The 16779-nt window shown below is 50.4% G+C and overlaps 1 protein-coding gene across 2 annotated transcripts in view; it reads left to right on the top strand.

Annotated features, from left to right (window-relative positions):
• Window positions 1–2453: 2453 nt before the first annotated feature.
• Window positions 2454–16779, top strand: part of LOC144324924 (cytochrome P450 2J2-like) — a 49375-nt gene continuing 35049 nt past the window's right edge. For both annotated transcript variants that reach the window (XM_077929670.1, XM_077929669.1), the window contains exon 1: window positions 2454–2882. The gene's annotated coding sequence lies outside the window, so the exon portion shown is untranslated. The remainder of the gene's footprint in view (window positions 2883–16779) is intronic.

The raw sequence follows: 16779 nt of genomic DNA, 5'->3' as shown, positions 1-16779 counted from the left end.
TTATTGTATCTTTAAGATGAGTAGACTCCTAAGAGCAAGGCTATCAGCTTCTCCAGTTGAAGAATGTTAAGTTTCTTTGATGGATACTGTACATGTGTGCTTGTTAATAAAATATCTCTTCTAAATCACTACATTGAACCCGGAACCCGGAACGTGGACCACGCAAGGTATCAGGAGTGAAATAGGTTGTGTGGAGGCACTATGCAATATTTGAAGGCTTCACATCCTTTATCACAGTTAAGGAATGGAAGGGGAAGAAGTTTGAAACAGACGTTCCCCTGACTTCCACTAGCCTTTCCTTCAATGGCAGAAGTTTGAGTAAAATGGAGATGGTGGAAAACTGAGATAACTGTGGCTTTAGGAATAATGGAGGGATGGAGGAACACTGAGCAATTGGTGTGTGTCTGTGTGTGTATGTATGTATGTGTGTTTGTATATATAACATTTTAACAAGGAGAAACAGCAGAGATGGGTACGGAAGCAACCACCCAAAAGCTAAGAAAACAGAAGAATGAAATGGGAAGTGGAATTAAAGAGGACAAAGAGACTTTGGAAAACAATATGGATGAAGGATTGCCAGAACAGAAGAATGAAATGGTGGAGCTGGAGGCAACAGATGGTGTAATGAAGAAGTCCTTCACAAACGGTGACTAGAGGACTGAAACAGCCAAATGGCGGTGCTGTGATGTTGGAGGAGTGGAAGGAAGCCACCGATTAAGAGATGAAGAGACATCAATTATATGTTGGGGGCTCCTACTCCTTTAAACTTTTTAAACTTTATAATCTTTTAACCCTCTTCTTATCAAAAGTTTGGCAACCTGGGGTTTTATATCTGACAACTTGTGAAGTTGGCACTGTAAATTAGATCTAACGAAGTTGAACAGCTTAACAGCCACCGCCCAGCCTATTTCAAGGACTCATAACTCTAAACAATTTAATTAATCTTCTGAACTTTTTCCGAACTGACTCTGACTCAAGCTTTGACTCGGCGTTTTAAATGAACTAAGGGAGGTGAAACTGTGTTGCAGGAGTGTTCCGCTTGTGCTTGCCTCTGCCCTCTTGGCTTGTGGGCCCAACTGTGCTGTGTGCCTGCTCTGTCCTCCCACCTGTGGGTCTGGCTGCCCTGCATGCCAGCGGTGCTCCTGGACTGAGACAGACTGGTTGAGTGCTCGGCATGGAGCCTGGGTCAAGATATATTCCTCTGCAGAGGACTCAATTGAAAGACACCTAGGGAAGCCAGAGAGGGGGGTTCCACCCTCAAGACGCCAGAGACTCTTAAGCCACAGGGCTGGCAGCTGGTTGTAGCAGAGGAGAGGTATCATCCTGTGGCCCTGAGAACACCAGCTGCGGGGGAAACCAGAGGACTCCTGATGCCAAGAGGAACACTTTCTCTGCCACTACAAGTGCCAGCGCAACAGCAAGAGGAGGGCCCCCTGAGAGACCATCGGGCATGGCATTGACATCAAACAGGGCATTTACTGAGCCTGCCCTGCCTTCCTTTGCCCATCCCCTGATGTCGCCTGGTTGTTCAGGTTGGCAGATTCAGAGATCATTCAGAGATCATTCGAGTAGACTCGAGCTGGCGCGTGATGCTACAAGAACTTCATCTGCTACAAGAACCTTTTTTCTTTTCTTTTCTTTTCTTTCATTTCCACCCTCCCCCCCTCCTTTGCCATTTGTTTTAGTTTTTTATAGTTCATTGTTCCATGATAATATTTAAGTTTTGCTTGCTTACTGTTAGATGTTTGATTTTTGTTCTCCTGCTATTTAGGTGTTTTTTCTTCCCTTAATGTACGTTATATGGCAGTTCTGTTTAGCTGTGGAATGTTTTGGGGTTTATTTTTTAATTTAATTAATTGGTTTGTTTGATATTAGAATAGTAGGCTGACAAAGAATATAATACAATCAGAGAGGTAGCTGATGTTTAGCTGGTTTGTTCTACTCGACTAATTAGAGTTATCGAGTTGTTGATACTATAAACAGAATAACTAGGCTGGGAAAGAATAACATCAATTGCCATCTATTGGAGGTTAGTATGAGGCTTGGGATTGCTACCGTGGAGGGGCGAGGGAAGTATGGTGGTGGGGGCAGATGTTATAGGCGAAGGGGATCGAGATACGGATATGCTCGTACCCTTTCCAATCTGCGCCCCATCCCGAGGGACGAGGGTAGGGTGAGCAAGGATTACTCACCTCCATCACTGGTGCTGTGCAATGCCAGGTCTATAGGCAACAAGACCGCCACCCTGCGAGATTTCTTTACCTCGCAGGCGGTCAACCTCTCTTGTGTATCGGAGACCTGGGTGCACGAAGGGGAAACAGTTACCTTACGAGATGTGGAGTTTGGAACTGACAGGGTTAAAACTCCGTGGTGTCCTGTATCTGGGAGGAGCTTGACGCAGAGAAGCATGTCACAGTCTGTGTCACTCTCCAGACTTGCTTTTGATTCTGCCTGAGAGACGCAGCTCAGCTTGGAGCTGCGTGTGTGCTGTTGGAGCACAGAGAATTTCGGAGAATGTCAGAAGTTTCTGATGGAATTACTGCTTTGTAAATAAACGCTTCTAGAGATAAGAACCGAACTGTCTTTGGACTTGATTTATCCCTCATCTCACACGGACGCAGGACCGCTGCTACTCTGCTCTCCTGCCAGGTCAGCTCCCTAGCAGAGCCACGCAGGGAAGCCTGACTGGACGCAGGATTTATTTGCGCAAAGGCATAGGTTATGGAGGTTCCGCGTTTCCTGACAAGTGTGAGAAGGGAGGAAGACTGCCAGCGTGGCGTTGCTGAAAGCTCCTGCCAGGAAGGGCAGTGAGGAATGCTGGAGAGCGGAGCCAAAAGCCAAGAGAGACGGCTGCTTCGGAGGTCCAGCTTGCTGGCAAGCGTGTGAGTATGCTTAAAGCCCCCTGGGGGGGGGGGAGGAAGATAGCTGCTGCACAGCAAGGCCATGAGAGCTACCCCGGTGAAAGACTGCATGGAGCCAATTGGGAAGACTGGAGTAAGCGCATGTACTACTGGCTGGCAGAAAGGCAGCTTTGGGAGTGTACACAAGCTGAAACAGTCTTTGCCAGGCCCATTGAGAAGTCTGCAGGAGCAGTGGAAGCTTGTGAAGCAGACGTGGCTGATGCTCTGGAGAGAGAGCAAAGGGTGCTAGCCATTTTAAGGGCCAGCGTTGAGGTTTGGCTGTTGCCAAAGCTCCAAGGGAGGAAGCCCTGGGTCGCGTGGCAGGCACTGAAGACGGCATGACAGGCCGCAGTGGGAGCCAGACCCGAGGGGGCTAGAGATGCCCAGTGAGAGCACTAAGCCCAGAGGGGGCTGGGACTGTTTTGGGAAGCTGTTTCTATGCTTCAACACATCTGTGTGATGGTCCAGGAGAGAGGCTGAGAGCTGGGAAGAGGAAGGCAGTTGCAGTCTGTTCCTCAGGCAGCCAGGCACCCAGGAGTGGGGGTGCAGGCCGTTCCAAGAGCTCTGGGAAAGCCAAAGTCTCCAAGAGTTGTTTGTGCTCTGAGGCGAAGTCCAACAGCGAAGGCATTGTTCTGGAGAGGCTCTGGAATGCAAGGTCAGCCACCTGCAAGGAAGGCAGATAAGCGGCGGTTCTCAGATGGCAAAGCGTGAGAACACCAGCAGAAGCCTTGCAGCAACCATGGCAACCAGGAGGGACATTGGCAGAGACCCCAGTGGGGGTGCAAGCGTCGCCATGGCAACTTTGGAAGACAGCCAGAGAGACACTTTATCTCTTATTATAGACTCGGGAGCTTTGCATTGCCTGGTGACATCTAGAGGGCTCCTGAGGAACTGCAAGACAGTTAAAACTGGACGCTATGTCACATTAGCAGATGGGTCTCAGAGACCATTGACTGAATCTGGGTCTTTATATTGTTCTTTTATAGATTATGAGATGCAAGCTTATGTGGTCCCCGAGCTTGCCCACTCTCTTAAGTGTGCCAGCACTAATGGCTGCTGGGTTTGATATTCTGTTTTCTAACAATTTGTGTTCCTTCTACAGGGATGGGAAGAAGATCTACAGTGTTGAGAGAAAAGACAGGCTCTTTCTGGTGGAGATGCCTATTGAAAATGGGACTGGTGGTAAAATAGGACTGGTGGAAGATGGGGCTAGTGGAAAGCCCATCAAAGACGCCCAAGTGCAGTGTGCAAATGTCCCACCACACCATGATTGTATACACTTGTGGCACAGGAAATTCGGACATGCAGGGTGGTCATATGTTAAAAGAGCCGCAGAGAACACAATTGGGTGTAGGTTCAAGGCATGTGACAGATACCTAGATTGTCAAGCCTGTAAGCAATCGAAGGTCACAACATTCACATACCCCAGGTCAGAGAGGAGAACCAGCAAACACTTTGAACTTGTGCATGCAGATTTATCAGGGCCCATGCCAACACCTTCTTTAGCTGGGTCAAAATGGGTTCTGGTTCTGATTGACGATTTTTCAAAGCATTCTTGGGTTTTCTCGCTTAGACAGAAGTCAGAAGCAGCTGCACTGATCAGGGATTGGATCACAGCGGTAGAGCTGTGGTTCTCTACCAGGGTGATTTCCTTTCAATCTGATCGCGGGGGGGGGGGGGGAGTTCACAGGTTCTGCACTGCAATCGTTTTTCAGGCAGAAAGGTATCCGTCATCGATTGATGGCCCCCTACTCTCCGCAACAGAACAGGATTGCAGAGAGGAAGTTTTGCACGCTACAGGAAGCAGCAAACGCTATGTTGGCAGACTCGGGTTTGCCACAGCGCTTTTGGGCTGAGAGTTATAAGACAGCATGTTTTCTGCAGAACAGGGTGTACAATTCCAGTGTAGGCAACACACCATATTTCTTACTGCATCAGAAGAAGCCGAAAGTGGACTTTCTGCACGTTTTTGGCTGTGAGGCTTGGGTCCTCATTCCAAAGGCCATGCGCAGAAAGGGTGAGCCAAGATCTAGGAAGATGATCTTTGTAGGCTATGAGCCGGGTTCAAAGGCGTGGCGTTTCGCATACCCTACTGGCAACCAGTCTAAGCTGCTCATTAGTGGCAGTGCTGAGTTTTGTGAGCAGAGTGGGTGGAAACGTCTTCACGGGAACCCGGATGTTCTGTTAGACTCAGATGAGGAAGAGGAGGACGAGGCTGAACCTGTTGCTGAGGTGCACGGTCCACAGCCACGGAGTCCAGAGCTGGGATCTCCAAGGGAGAGGCTCCGTATCTCTCCAAAAGGGAGTCCCAGGACCCCTCCACAGGTCTCTGTCAAGTCTGAACCAAGGAGTGAGCCGTCCTCGCCAGCAGAACCAGCTGTACGCCCTAAAAGGCGCAGCAGGTCAGAGGGGGAGGTTTCTGACACAGGGGTTGGTAGGGTTGATCCAGGTGAATCAGGCGCAGTTCCAGAATTCACGCTGAGGAGGTCAGCAAGATCAACCAAAGGAAAGCCACCTGAAAGATATGAAGCCACTAGTGTTTGGGTTGGTGTGGCTAGGTGTGAACCTGAATCCTTTGAGGATGTTCAGAAGTTGCCTCAGGAAGAAGCTAGCAAATGGCGTGAGGCAATGCAGATGGAGATGAACTCAATGGAGTCTCTTGGTGTGTTCTCACTCACTCAGCTGCTGGCTAAAAAGCAAGCTGTCAGCTGCAGATGGGTTTATCGACTTAAACCCACAGAAACGGGAGAACCACAGCATAAAGCGAGGTTAGTGGCCCGAGGATTCACACAGAAGAAGGGTGTCCACTTCACGGAGGTCTATTCGCCGACCTCGAGAGCCGAGACTTTGAGAACGCTTTTGGCGATAGCAGCACAGAGAGGTTGGAAGGTGAACCATTTTGATGTAGATGTCACCTACCTGAACTCAGATCTCCAGGAGGAGTTGTACATGCTTCCTCCTCCAGGGTTTGAAGTCAGTGAGCCAGGCGTCGTGTGGCGGTTGCACAAATCCATCTATGGATTACGCCAATCTGCCAGGAATTGGAATATGTGTCTACATGAAGCCTTAGAAGAGCTAGGTTTTCAGAGATCTCTTGCAGACAGTTGTCTTTACATTAGAGATTCAGGCTTGCAACAGCAAGTGGTTCAGGTGTTTGTTGATGATATCTTGATCATGGCACAGACAGGTAAACAGGTGGAGAAGTTTGCTAAGGAGCTTGGAAAGCGGTTCAAGCTAAAGCAGCTTGGAGATGTCAAGTCCTATCTAGGCGTAGAGATCACAAGAGCAAGTGATGGAAGCTTTTTGCTTCGCCAGAAAGGTAAGATTGAACAGTTGCTTGAGAAGTTCAGGATGTCTGATTGTGCAGGTGCCAGATCACCCATGGAGGCTGGATACGTGAAGGAGTGTCAGCAAGTAGAACGCGTGGTGTTCAAAAATACTGGACTCTTTCAGTCAGCTCTGGGTAGTCTGTTGTATCTGTCACAGTGGAGCAGACCAGACATAGCATTTGCTGTCAATCTGCTCAGTAGAGAGGCTTCAAGTCCTAGTGTGCAGGCCTGGAATGGTATTAAGCGGGTGCTACGTTACCTGCAAGATAACAAAGACTTTTGCCTCAAGATGTCAGCTGAGGGCGGTGTCAAGCTGACCGCTTGGGTGGATTCGGATTGGGCTAACCTTGAGGACCGCAAATCAGTGTCAGGCTTAGTGGTGAAGTTTGGGGACTCAGTAGTTGGGTGGAGGTCCCGGAAGCAAAGTCTCATAGCGCTTTCATCTACTGAAGCTGAGTTCAGTGCGCTATCAGAGGTTTGCAGAGAGCTGGAGTTCTATGTCTGTTTGGTCGAGGAAATCTGTGGAGAGAATTGTCTGCCCGTTGTGGTGCATGAAGACAATCAGCCATGCCTCAAATTGGCTGAGACTGGGCAGTTCAAGGCGAGGACCAAACATTTGGACATACGTTTCCGGAATGTATGTCAGAGCGTTCATGAGGGGCTAGTTGCTCTGAAATACTGTCCCTCAGCCAAGAACCTCACTGATGGTTTCACAAAACCATTAACCTTCCAGAAGCACGAGGAGTTCTGTGAGGGTCTGTGTATGGGGAAAGCATTGTTGGCTATTGTCCCCAGATGCAGGACAAGAGGGGGTGTGGAGTTTGGAACTGACAGGGTTAAAACTCCGTGGTGTCCTGTATCTGGGAGGAGCTTGACACAGAGAAGCACGTCACAGTCTGTGTCACTCTCCAGACTTGCTTTCGATTCTGCCTGAGAGACGCAGCTCAGCTTGGAGCTGCGTATGTGCTGTTGGAGCACAGAGAATGTCGGGGAATGTCAGAAGTTTCTGATGGAATTGTTGTTGTTGTTGTTTAGTCGTTTAGTCGTGTCCGACTCTTCGTGACCCCATGGACCAGAGCACGCCAGGCACTCCTGTCTTCCACCGCCTCCCGCAGTTTGGTCAGGCTCATGTTTGTAGCTTCGAGAACACTATCCAGCCATCTCATCCTCTGTCGTCCCCTTCTCCTTGTGCCCTCCATCTTTCCCAACATCAGGGTCTTTTCCAGGGAGTCTTCTCTTCTCATGAGGTGGCCAAAGTATTGGAGCCTCAACTTCACGATCTGTCCTTCCAGTGAGCACTCAGGTCTGATTTCCTTAAGAATGGATGTGTTTGATCTTCTTGCAGTCCATGGGACTCTCAAGAGTCTCCTCCAGCACCATAATTCAAAAGCATCAATTTTTCAGCGATCAGCCTTCTTTATGGTCCAGCTCTCACTTCCATACATCACTACTGGGAAAACCATGGCTTTAACTATACGGACCTTTGTTGGTAAGGTGATGACTCTACTTTTTAAGATGTTTCTGATGGAATTACTGCTTTGTAAATAAACGCTTCTAGAGATAAGAACCGAACTGTCTTTGGACTTGATTTATCCCTCATCTCACACGGACGCAGGACCGCTGCTACTCTGCTCTCCTGCCAGGTCAGCTCCCTAGCAGAGCCACGCAGGGAAGCCTGACTGGATGCAGGATTTATTTACGCAAAGGCATACGAGAGATGGTGCCCCCGGGTTTCTCCTTCCTCCACCAGTTGCGGACTGTGGGCCGGGGGGGAGGGATGGCATTATTAATCCGGGAAGATTGTTCTTTCAGGGCTCTACCATTGCCATCGATCCCCGGCATTGAATGTGTTGGCCTAGTGTGGGGCTCCGAGGAGAGCTTGGCTTTCTGGCTGGTGTACCGGCCACCTAGCACACCAGCAGCCAACCTGTCAGGGCTACTGGAGGCAGTCGCTGGCTGGGCCATGGATTTCCCTAACCTATTGGTATTGGGGGACTTCAACATCCATGCTGATGCACTCCCTCCTCACAGGCTCTGGACCTGGTGTCTTCCATGGCGACACTAGGGCTCTCCCAGTTTGTTTTGGGCCCCACACATCAAGCAGGCCACACGCCAGATTTGATCTTTGGTGTAGGTATAGATGTGATCATGTCTCCTTCGATGAAGGTGCCATGGTCTGATCACTACACTCTGAAAGCCAGGATTGACTTTCCACCCCCACCCTGCTTAGGTGGCAAGCTGATCTGGGCTCTCCCGCAGAGGCTGATGGACCCTGATAGATTCCGCCAAGCCTTGCGGGACCTTGCTCCCCCTGGCGACTCATTGACTGAGCTTGTTTAGGGCTGGAATATCCAGCTCCTGGCAGCCATTGATGAGATCGCACCTAAGCGCCCTCTGCGACCCCGTCGAAACCGGGCTCCCTGGTTTACCGAGGAGCTCCGGAAAATGAAGCGGGACCTCAGGTGGCTAGAGCGAGTATGGCAGGGTGCCCGCGATGGAGCCTCAAGAACATCTTATAGGGTTTTTATGAAAACCTACAAGATGGCAGTGAAGGCCGCTCTCGCCTGGCACAATTATTTAGTATAATTAGGTCTTTAACATCCCTCGAGGGACAGCCAAATTTAAATAACAATTGACACACGGTTGTGAGGCATTTGCGAGCTTTTTTTTGCGGAGAAGGTCCTGTTGCTCCGCCGAGACCCCCCCCCCGCCAATTTGGATACAATAAAGGAACGAGCCTCCTTGACTGTCCTCGGGTCTTTGGCCGGATATCCCCAACCGATGTGGACAGACTCCTCCGAGCTGGAAAGCCCATCACCTGTCCTCTTGACCCATGCCAGTCCTGGCAGATTAGAGCATGTCCAGACGAGGTGCGGGCCCCCCTAGGGGATATCATCAGTTTGTCCCTTGGCACCGGGACATTCCTAGGGGAACTGAAGGAGGCAGGGGTGCACCCGCTCTTAAAGAAAATATCATTAGATCCCTTAGATCTATCCAATTACCGCCCGGTTTTGAATCTTCCGTTCCTGGGTAAGGTGATTGAGAGAGTGGTTGCTGAACAGCTTGATGGGTTTCTGGATGAAACATCAGCTCTGGATCCATTCCAATCCGGTTTCCGCACTGGTCATGGGAGCGAGGCAGCTCTGGTCGCTCTAACAGATGATCTCCGCAGGCAGCTGGATCGAGGCGGGTTGGGGCTGCTGATTCTTCTAGACCTGTCAGCAGCCTTTGACATGGTCGATCATGAACTCCTGGACCACTGCCTTACCGACGTGGGGATCCAGGGCACAGTCCTTCAATGGCTGCACTCATTTCTCTCTGGTCGGGGACAGAGGGTGGCGCTTGGGGGGGAATTGTCATCGTGCCACTCCTTGGTGTGTGGAGTGCCTCAGGGTGCGATACTCTCCCCGCTGCTTTTCAACATCTTTATGCGTCCCCTCGCACAGCTTGTCCAGTTTTGGGTTGGGCTGCCATCAGTATGCTGATGACACCCAACTTTATCTGTTGATGGATGGCCATCTTGACTCGGCCCCAGACACACTGATCAGATGTTTGGAAGCTGTGGCTGGATGGTTACGTGGGAGCTGGTTGAAGTTAAATCCTTCAAAGAGAAAGATCCTTTGGCTGGGTCGGGACGCTATGGGATTGGGGGGCAACTACCATCTCTTGCGGGGACACAATTAGTGCCAGCACCGTCCGTTAAGAGTTTGGGTGTAATCTTCGACACCTCCCTTTCCAGGGAGGCGCAGATTGCAGCTATAACAAAGGCAGCATTTTTTCATCTCCACCAAGATAAGCAGTTGGCTCCTTACCTGTCTTGCCCTGACCTAGCCACTGTGATCCACACGACAGTCACCTCCAGACTGGATTATTGTAAATCACTCTACGTGGGGCTGCCCTTAAGACTGACCCAGAAACTCCAGCGAGTGCAGAATGCCGTGGCGAGACTCCTTACGGGGTCCTCGCTACAAGATCACATTCACCCGGTGCTATACCAGCTGCACTGGCTCCCGGTGGAGTACAGGATTAGGTTTAAGGTGCTGGTTTTAACCTTCAAAGCCCTATACGGCCTAGGACCATTGTACCTACGGGACCGCCTCTCCTGGTATGTCCCACAGAAGAACTTACGGTCTTCAAATAAAAACATCTTGAAGGTCCCAGGCCACAGAGAGGTTAGGCTGGCCTCAACCAGAGCCAGGGCTTTTTCGGCTGTGGCTCCGATCTGGTGGAACGCTCTGTCACAAGAGACTAGGGCCCTGCGGGACTTGACATCTTTCCACAGGGCCTGTAAGACAGAGCTGTTCCACCAGGCCTTTGGCCAGGGCACAGCCTGACTCCCTCCTTTGGCAATCCTCACAGAACTCTAGCCCAATGGTTGCCATTAATCTACTTTGAATTAATTTTATAATGAAATGAATTTAGAATGTTTTTTCATTTTACTGTTGTTAGCCGCTCTGAGCCCGGCTTCGGCTGGGGAGGGCGGGATATGAATAACGCCGCATGGAAATCTCGGAGGCAGGCAGGCGTGTGAACGTTGGCTGCTGGTTCCCAGGAACGGTCCTCCGGTCCATACCCCTTCCAGTCTATGAGATACTGCAGCTTTCCCTTGAGGTATCGGGAGTCCAGAATGCATTCCACCTCGTACTCAGGCTCCCCCTGGACCAAAACTGGCTGCGGTCGGGGACGGTTCGGGTGAAACTCATCGGGTGGGGACCTGTGGAATACCGGGTGAACCTTCAGGGTTGCAGGCAACTGGAGACGGAATGCTACAGGCGAGACCTGGTCCACGATGGGAAATGGGCCGGTGAAACGGGCGTCCAGCTTCCGCGAAGGTCGAGAGGGGTGGAGGTGGCGAGTGGAGAGCCATACCAGGTCATCGACGTGAAGTTCCGGCCCCACCTGGCGTTGGCGGTCGGCCTGGGCCTTCTACGCCTCCTTGGCCTGGCGCAGTTGCTCCATCAATAGCTGCTGCTGGGACTGGAGCTCCTGAAGCCACTCCGTCACCGCAGGGACCGCGGATGCCAGCAGCACATCTGGAAACAGCCGTGGATGATAACCGTAACTGGCCTGGAACGGGGTCTGCTGGGTGGACGCATTCACCGTGTTGTTGTAGGCGAACTCCTCCAATGCTAGGTGGTCAACCCAGTCATCCTGCTGGTAGCTGCAGTAACACCGGAGGTACTGCTCCAGCACCGCGTTCGCCCGTTCCGTCTGGCCATCGGTCTGTGGGTGGTAGGCTGACGAGAGACAGACATCTGTCCCGAGGGTCTGGTGCAATGCTCGCCAGAACCGGGATGTGAACTGAACGCCCCCGTCGGACACCACATGCTCAGGTAGGCCATGCAGGCGGAAGACATGCTGCAGGTACAGCTGAGCGGTTTCCTTAGCTGTGGGTACGGATGGGCAGGGGGCACAGCGCACCATCTTAGTGAAATGGTCGGAGAAAACTAGAAGGCAGGTACAGCCACGAGATGGGGATAAGTCCACTACAAAGTCCAGCGAAACCGTGTGCCAAGGACGTGGTGGAACTGGCAATGGCTGAAGTAGGCCGGGGGGTCGCCCGGTAGGGTCCTTGGCCCGCCGGCAGACATCACAACCAGCGACATAGCGAGCCACATCAGCCTTCAGGCGGGGCCACCAAAACTCACGGCTTACCAGATGGGTGGTCCGATACCGCCCAAAGTGTCCCGCTGCGGAGAACCTCAGCCCACAGTGGCCCTGGCAGGATGTACAGGCGACCGTGGTGCAGCAGAAGGCCCTGATGCCAGACCAGCCCCGGATACTGAGGGCATGACCCTTCGGCCAGTTCCCGGAGTCGTTCCTGGGCCCAAGCGTCGACCCGCTGCTGTTCCCGCACCCAAGCCTGCAGTGGCTCAGCCTCCTGGGTGGCCAGGAATGCAGCCGGTGGTAGGATTGTGGTGGGTACTGCCTGCTGTACCATGTCTGCGTTGTCTTCAGGTTTCCGGGACAGGGCATCCGCCTTCTGGTTTTGGGAGCTAGGGATGTAGCGGATCCGGAACTGGAACCGGGAAAAGAACAACGCCCACCGGATCTGCCTTTGGTTCAGCTTGTGGGTGGTCTGGAGGTACTCCAGGTTCCGGTGGTCGGTTCTCACCTCCACCGGGTGTCGTGCCCCCTCAAGATGGTGGCGCCAGACCTCAAAGGCCACCTTGATGACCAGTAGTTCCCATACAGTATAGTTACGCTCCTCTGGAAGGAGCTGGCGGGAATAGAAGGCACAGGGTAAGAGTGGCGCATCAGGTCCGTACTGCTGAGACAAGACGGCACCGAGAGCTGTACTGGAGGCGTCGGTCTCTACCACAAAAGGTCGAGAGCTTGCAGGGCAAGCAGCTGAAGAAGGTGCAAAAAAGGGTTTTTCTTGTGTGTGTGTGTTACTTGTGTGTTACTTGTGGCTGAGAGCCAGTGTGGTGTAGTGGTTAAGAGCGGTAGTCACGTAATCTGGGTAACCGGGTTCGCGTCTCCGCTCCTCCACATGCAGCTGCTGGGTGACCTTGGGCCAGTCATACTTCTTTGAAGTCTCTCAGCCCCACTCACCTCACAGAGTGCTTGTTGTGGGGGAGGAAGGGAAAGGAGAATGTTAGCCGCTTTGAGACTCCTTAAAGGGAGTGAAAGGCGGGATATCAAATCCAAACTCTTCTTCTTCTTCTTCTTCTTGATTAGCTGCTCTCCCTGTGCAAAGGTCAGAGGGGGCAGGGCTTCTGTTGAGGTAGGTGATTAGCTGTGGGAGGAGCTTATCAGAGCTTGCAGGGCAGCAGCTGAAGAAGGTGCAAAAAAGGGTTTTCTTGTGTGCGTTACTTGTGGCTGATTAGCTGCTCTCCCTGTGCAAAGGTCAGAGGGGGCAGGGCTTCTGTTGAGGTAGGTGATTAGCTGTGGGAGGAGCTTATCAGAGCTTGCAGGGCAGCGGCGCACGCCTAGCGGCGCACGCAGTTTGATCCATCTTTTAGATTTAGGGGAGCTAGTCTCACACGTTTGTTGGCGGAGAACTAGGGTTTTTTTGGGGGGGAGTTATTTGTCCTGTCTTCACGCTTTTTATGATGGAGGACCGCTGTAGTCACCCCCAACGACATGTTCTCAAGATGGAGGGTGAGGGAACAGCTGCAGTCGCCTGCGATTCCTGCGCAATGTTTGCCATCTTGCCAAAGGTTGCAGGCAGCTTTACTTGCAGCAATTGCATGTTGATTGCCCTCTTACAAGACAAAGCAACTGGAGGAACGTGTAGCTACGCTCCAAAGAATTAGAGAGCTAGAGCTCTTCTTGGAAGCAACAGAGCACACCGTCTCCACCAAGGAGGAGACAGGGGACTCCCCTGAGAAGGAGGCTAGTTCACCAACACAGGAGCCAGATATATGGAGAAACGTGACTCAAAGAAGTAGGAGGCCCAGGGTTTGCTCTGATTGTTTAGAAATACACAATCGCTTTGAGGTCCTCTCCCCTAGCATGGAAGACGAAGAGCAGACTCCATTTGAGGATCTCTCCCTCATTACAGTCGATCAGGTATATGAAGACGAGCAGCAAAGTCAGTCTTCAGGGAATGTGCAGGCGACCTTGGAACGGACAGCTCACGGAAGAACCCCGACCAGACCTAAGAGGAGGCGTGTAGTGGTGATAGGGGATTCCCTACTGAGGGGAACAGAAGCAGTGATCTGTGGGCCTGACAAGATGTCTCGGGAAGTGTGCTGTCTCCCCGGGGCTAAGATCCAAGATGTAACTGAACGACTGCAAGGGATCATAAAACCCACTGACAAATACCCCTTCCTCTTGGTTCATGTGGGAACCAATGACACTGCAAGCAATAGCCTCCAGAGGATCAAAAGAGACTACGAGGCTCTGGGCAGGAAATTGAAGCAATTAAATGCACAAATTGTCATCTCATCTGTCCTCCCAGTTGAACGACGTGGCCCAGGGAGAGAGGGAAAAATAGTGGAAGTGAACAACTGGCTTCACAAATGGTGTAAACAGGAACGGTTTGGATTCTTAGATCACGGGCTGCAGTTTCTTAAAGATGGACTTCTGGCAAGCGATGGGCTGCACCTCACAACGGTTGGGAGGAATGTTTTTGCCAAAAATCTCAGAAACCTCATCATGAGGGCTTTAAACTGACTAATGTGGGGGAGGGAGACAGTGCTCCTGAAGGTAGGAGTCTACCAATTGATGAAGATGATCATCCAAATGTCATAGACCAAATGGAGCAAACAGCACACAGACCTAGTGGTGGGAGGAAAAAATCCTTAAATAAGAGACACGGGGGAATGATTAATGGACTTCAATGTCTGTACACTAATGCGCAAAGCATGGGAAATAAACAAGATGAGCTTGAGCTCTTGGTACAGCAAACTAAATATGACATAATAGGCATCACTGAAACCTGGTGGGATAAGTCCCACGATTGGAATGTAATAATGGAGGGATACAATCTATTTCAGAGAAACAGACCAGACAAGAAAGGAGGAGGAGTGGCGTTATATGTCAGGGATGTGTATACCTGTGAAGAGATGCAAGATTTAGAACCTCAAAGCCAAGGTGAGAGCATTTGGGTCAAAATTAAGGGAGAGAAGAATAACAGAGACCTCATTGTGGGAGTTTACTATAGATCCCCAAGCCAAACGGAGGACATAGATGATGCCTTCCTGGAACAGATGGCCAAGCATGCAAAAGGAAGGGAGATAGTAGTAATGGGGGACTTCAATTACCCGGATATTTGTTGGATGTCAAACTCAGCCAAGAGCATAAGGTCAAACAGATTCCTCACTGCCCTTGCAGACAACTTCATTGTCCAGAAAGTGGGAGAAGCAACAAGAGGAACAGCCATTTTAGATCTGGTCCTAACCAATGTTGATGACCTGGTTAGTGGGGTAGAAGTGGAAGGATCATTAGGCGCGAGTGATCATGCTCTTCTGAAGTTTACTATACAGCGGAAAGGAGCAGCCAAGCATACTAGGACTCAATTTCTTGACTTTAAGAAAGCCGACTTCATAAAACTTAGGGAAGTGCTGGGTGAGATCCCATGGACAGTAATACTAAAAGGAAAGGGAGTTCATGATGGCTGGGAGTTTGTTAAGAGGGAGATAGTAAAAGCACAACTTCAGGCAATACCAATGAGACAGAAACATGGAAGGTGCCTAAAGAAGCCAGGGTGGCTATCTAAAGAACTTTTAACTGAGTTAAGATTTAAAAAGGATGTGTACAAAAAATGGAAAAGGGGGGAAACCACCAAAGAGGAATTCAAACAAATAGCCAGCACGTGTAGACACAAAGTCAGGAAAGCTAAAGCACAGAATGAACTCAGGCTTGCTAGAGAGGTTAAAAGCAACAAAAAAGGCTTTTATGGGTATGTTCGTAGCAAAAGGAAGAACAAAGAAACAGTGGGGTCACTCAGAGGAGAAGATGGTGAAATGCAAACAGGGGACACAGAAAGGGCTGAACTCCTCAATGCCTTCTTTGCCTCAGTCTTCTCCGATAAAGAAAACAATGCCCGACCTGAAGAATTTGGAGCAAATGATTCAGCAGAGGAAACACAGCCCAGAATAACTAAGGAGATAGTACAAGAATACTTGGCTAGTCTAGATGTATTCAAGTCTCCAGGGCCAGATGAACTGCATCCAAGAGTATTAAAAGAACTGGCAGATGTGATCTCAGAACCACTGGCAGTCATCTTTGAGAATTCCTGGAGAACAGGCGAAGTCCCGGCAGACTGGAGGAGGGCAAATGTTGTACCTATTTTCAAAAAGGGGAAAAGAGAGGACCCAAATAATTACTGCCCAGTCAGTCTGACATCAATACCAGGGAAGATTCTGGAGCAGATCATTAAGCAAACAGTCTGTGAGCACCTAGAAAGGAATGCTGTGATCACCAATAGTCAGCATGGATTTCTGAAAAATAAGTCATGTCAGACTAACCTGATCTCGTTTTTTGACAGAATTACAACCCTGGTAGATGAAGGGAACGCAGTGGATGTAGCCTACCTTGATTTCAGCAAGGCATTTGACAAGGTGCCCCATGATATTCTTGTAAAGAAGCTGGTAAAATGCGGACTTGACTATGCTACCACTCAGTGGATTTGTAACTGGCTGACTGACCAAACCCAAAGGGTGCTCATCAATGGTTCCTCTTCATCCTGGAGAAGAGTGACTAGTGGGGTGCCACAGGGTTCTGTCTTGGGCCCGGTCTTATTCAACATCTTTATCAACGACTTGGATGATGGACTCAAGGGCATCCTGATCAAATTTGCAGATGACACCAAACTGGGAGGGGTGGCTAACACCCCAGAGGACAGGATAACACTTCAAAACGACCTTGACAGATTAGAGAACTGGGCCAAAACAAACAAGATGAATTTTAACAGGGAGAAATGTAAAGTATTGCACTTGGGCAAAAAAAATGAGAGGCACAAATACAAGATGGGTGACACCTGGCTTGAGAGCAGTACATGTGAAAAGGATCTAGGAGTCTTGGTTGACCACAAACTTGACATGAGCCAACAGTGTGACGCGGCAGCTAAAAAAGCCAATGCAATTCTGGGCTGCATCAAT

Source organism: Podarcis muralis, chromosome 6 (genome assembly GCF_964188315.1).
Source record: "Podarcis muralis chromosome 6, rPodMur119.hap1.1, whole genome shotgun sequence".
Taxonomy (NCBI): Eukaryota; Metazoa; Chordata; class Lepidosauria; order Squamata; family Lacertidae; genus Podarcis; species Podarcis muralis.
The sequence above is the reverse complement of the archived record's forward strand: the minus strand, read 5'-3'. Positions and strand labels throughout refer to the sequence as shown.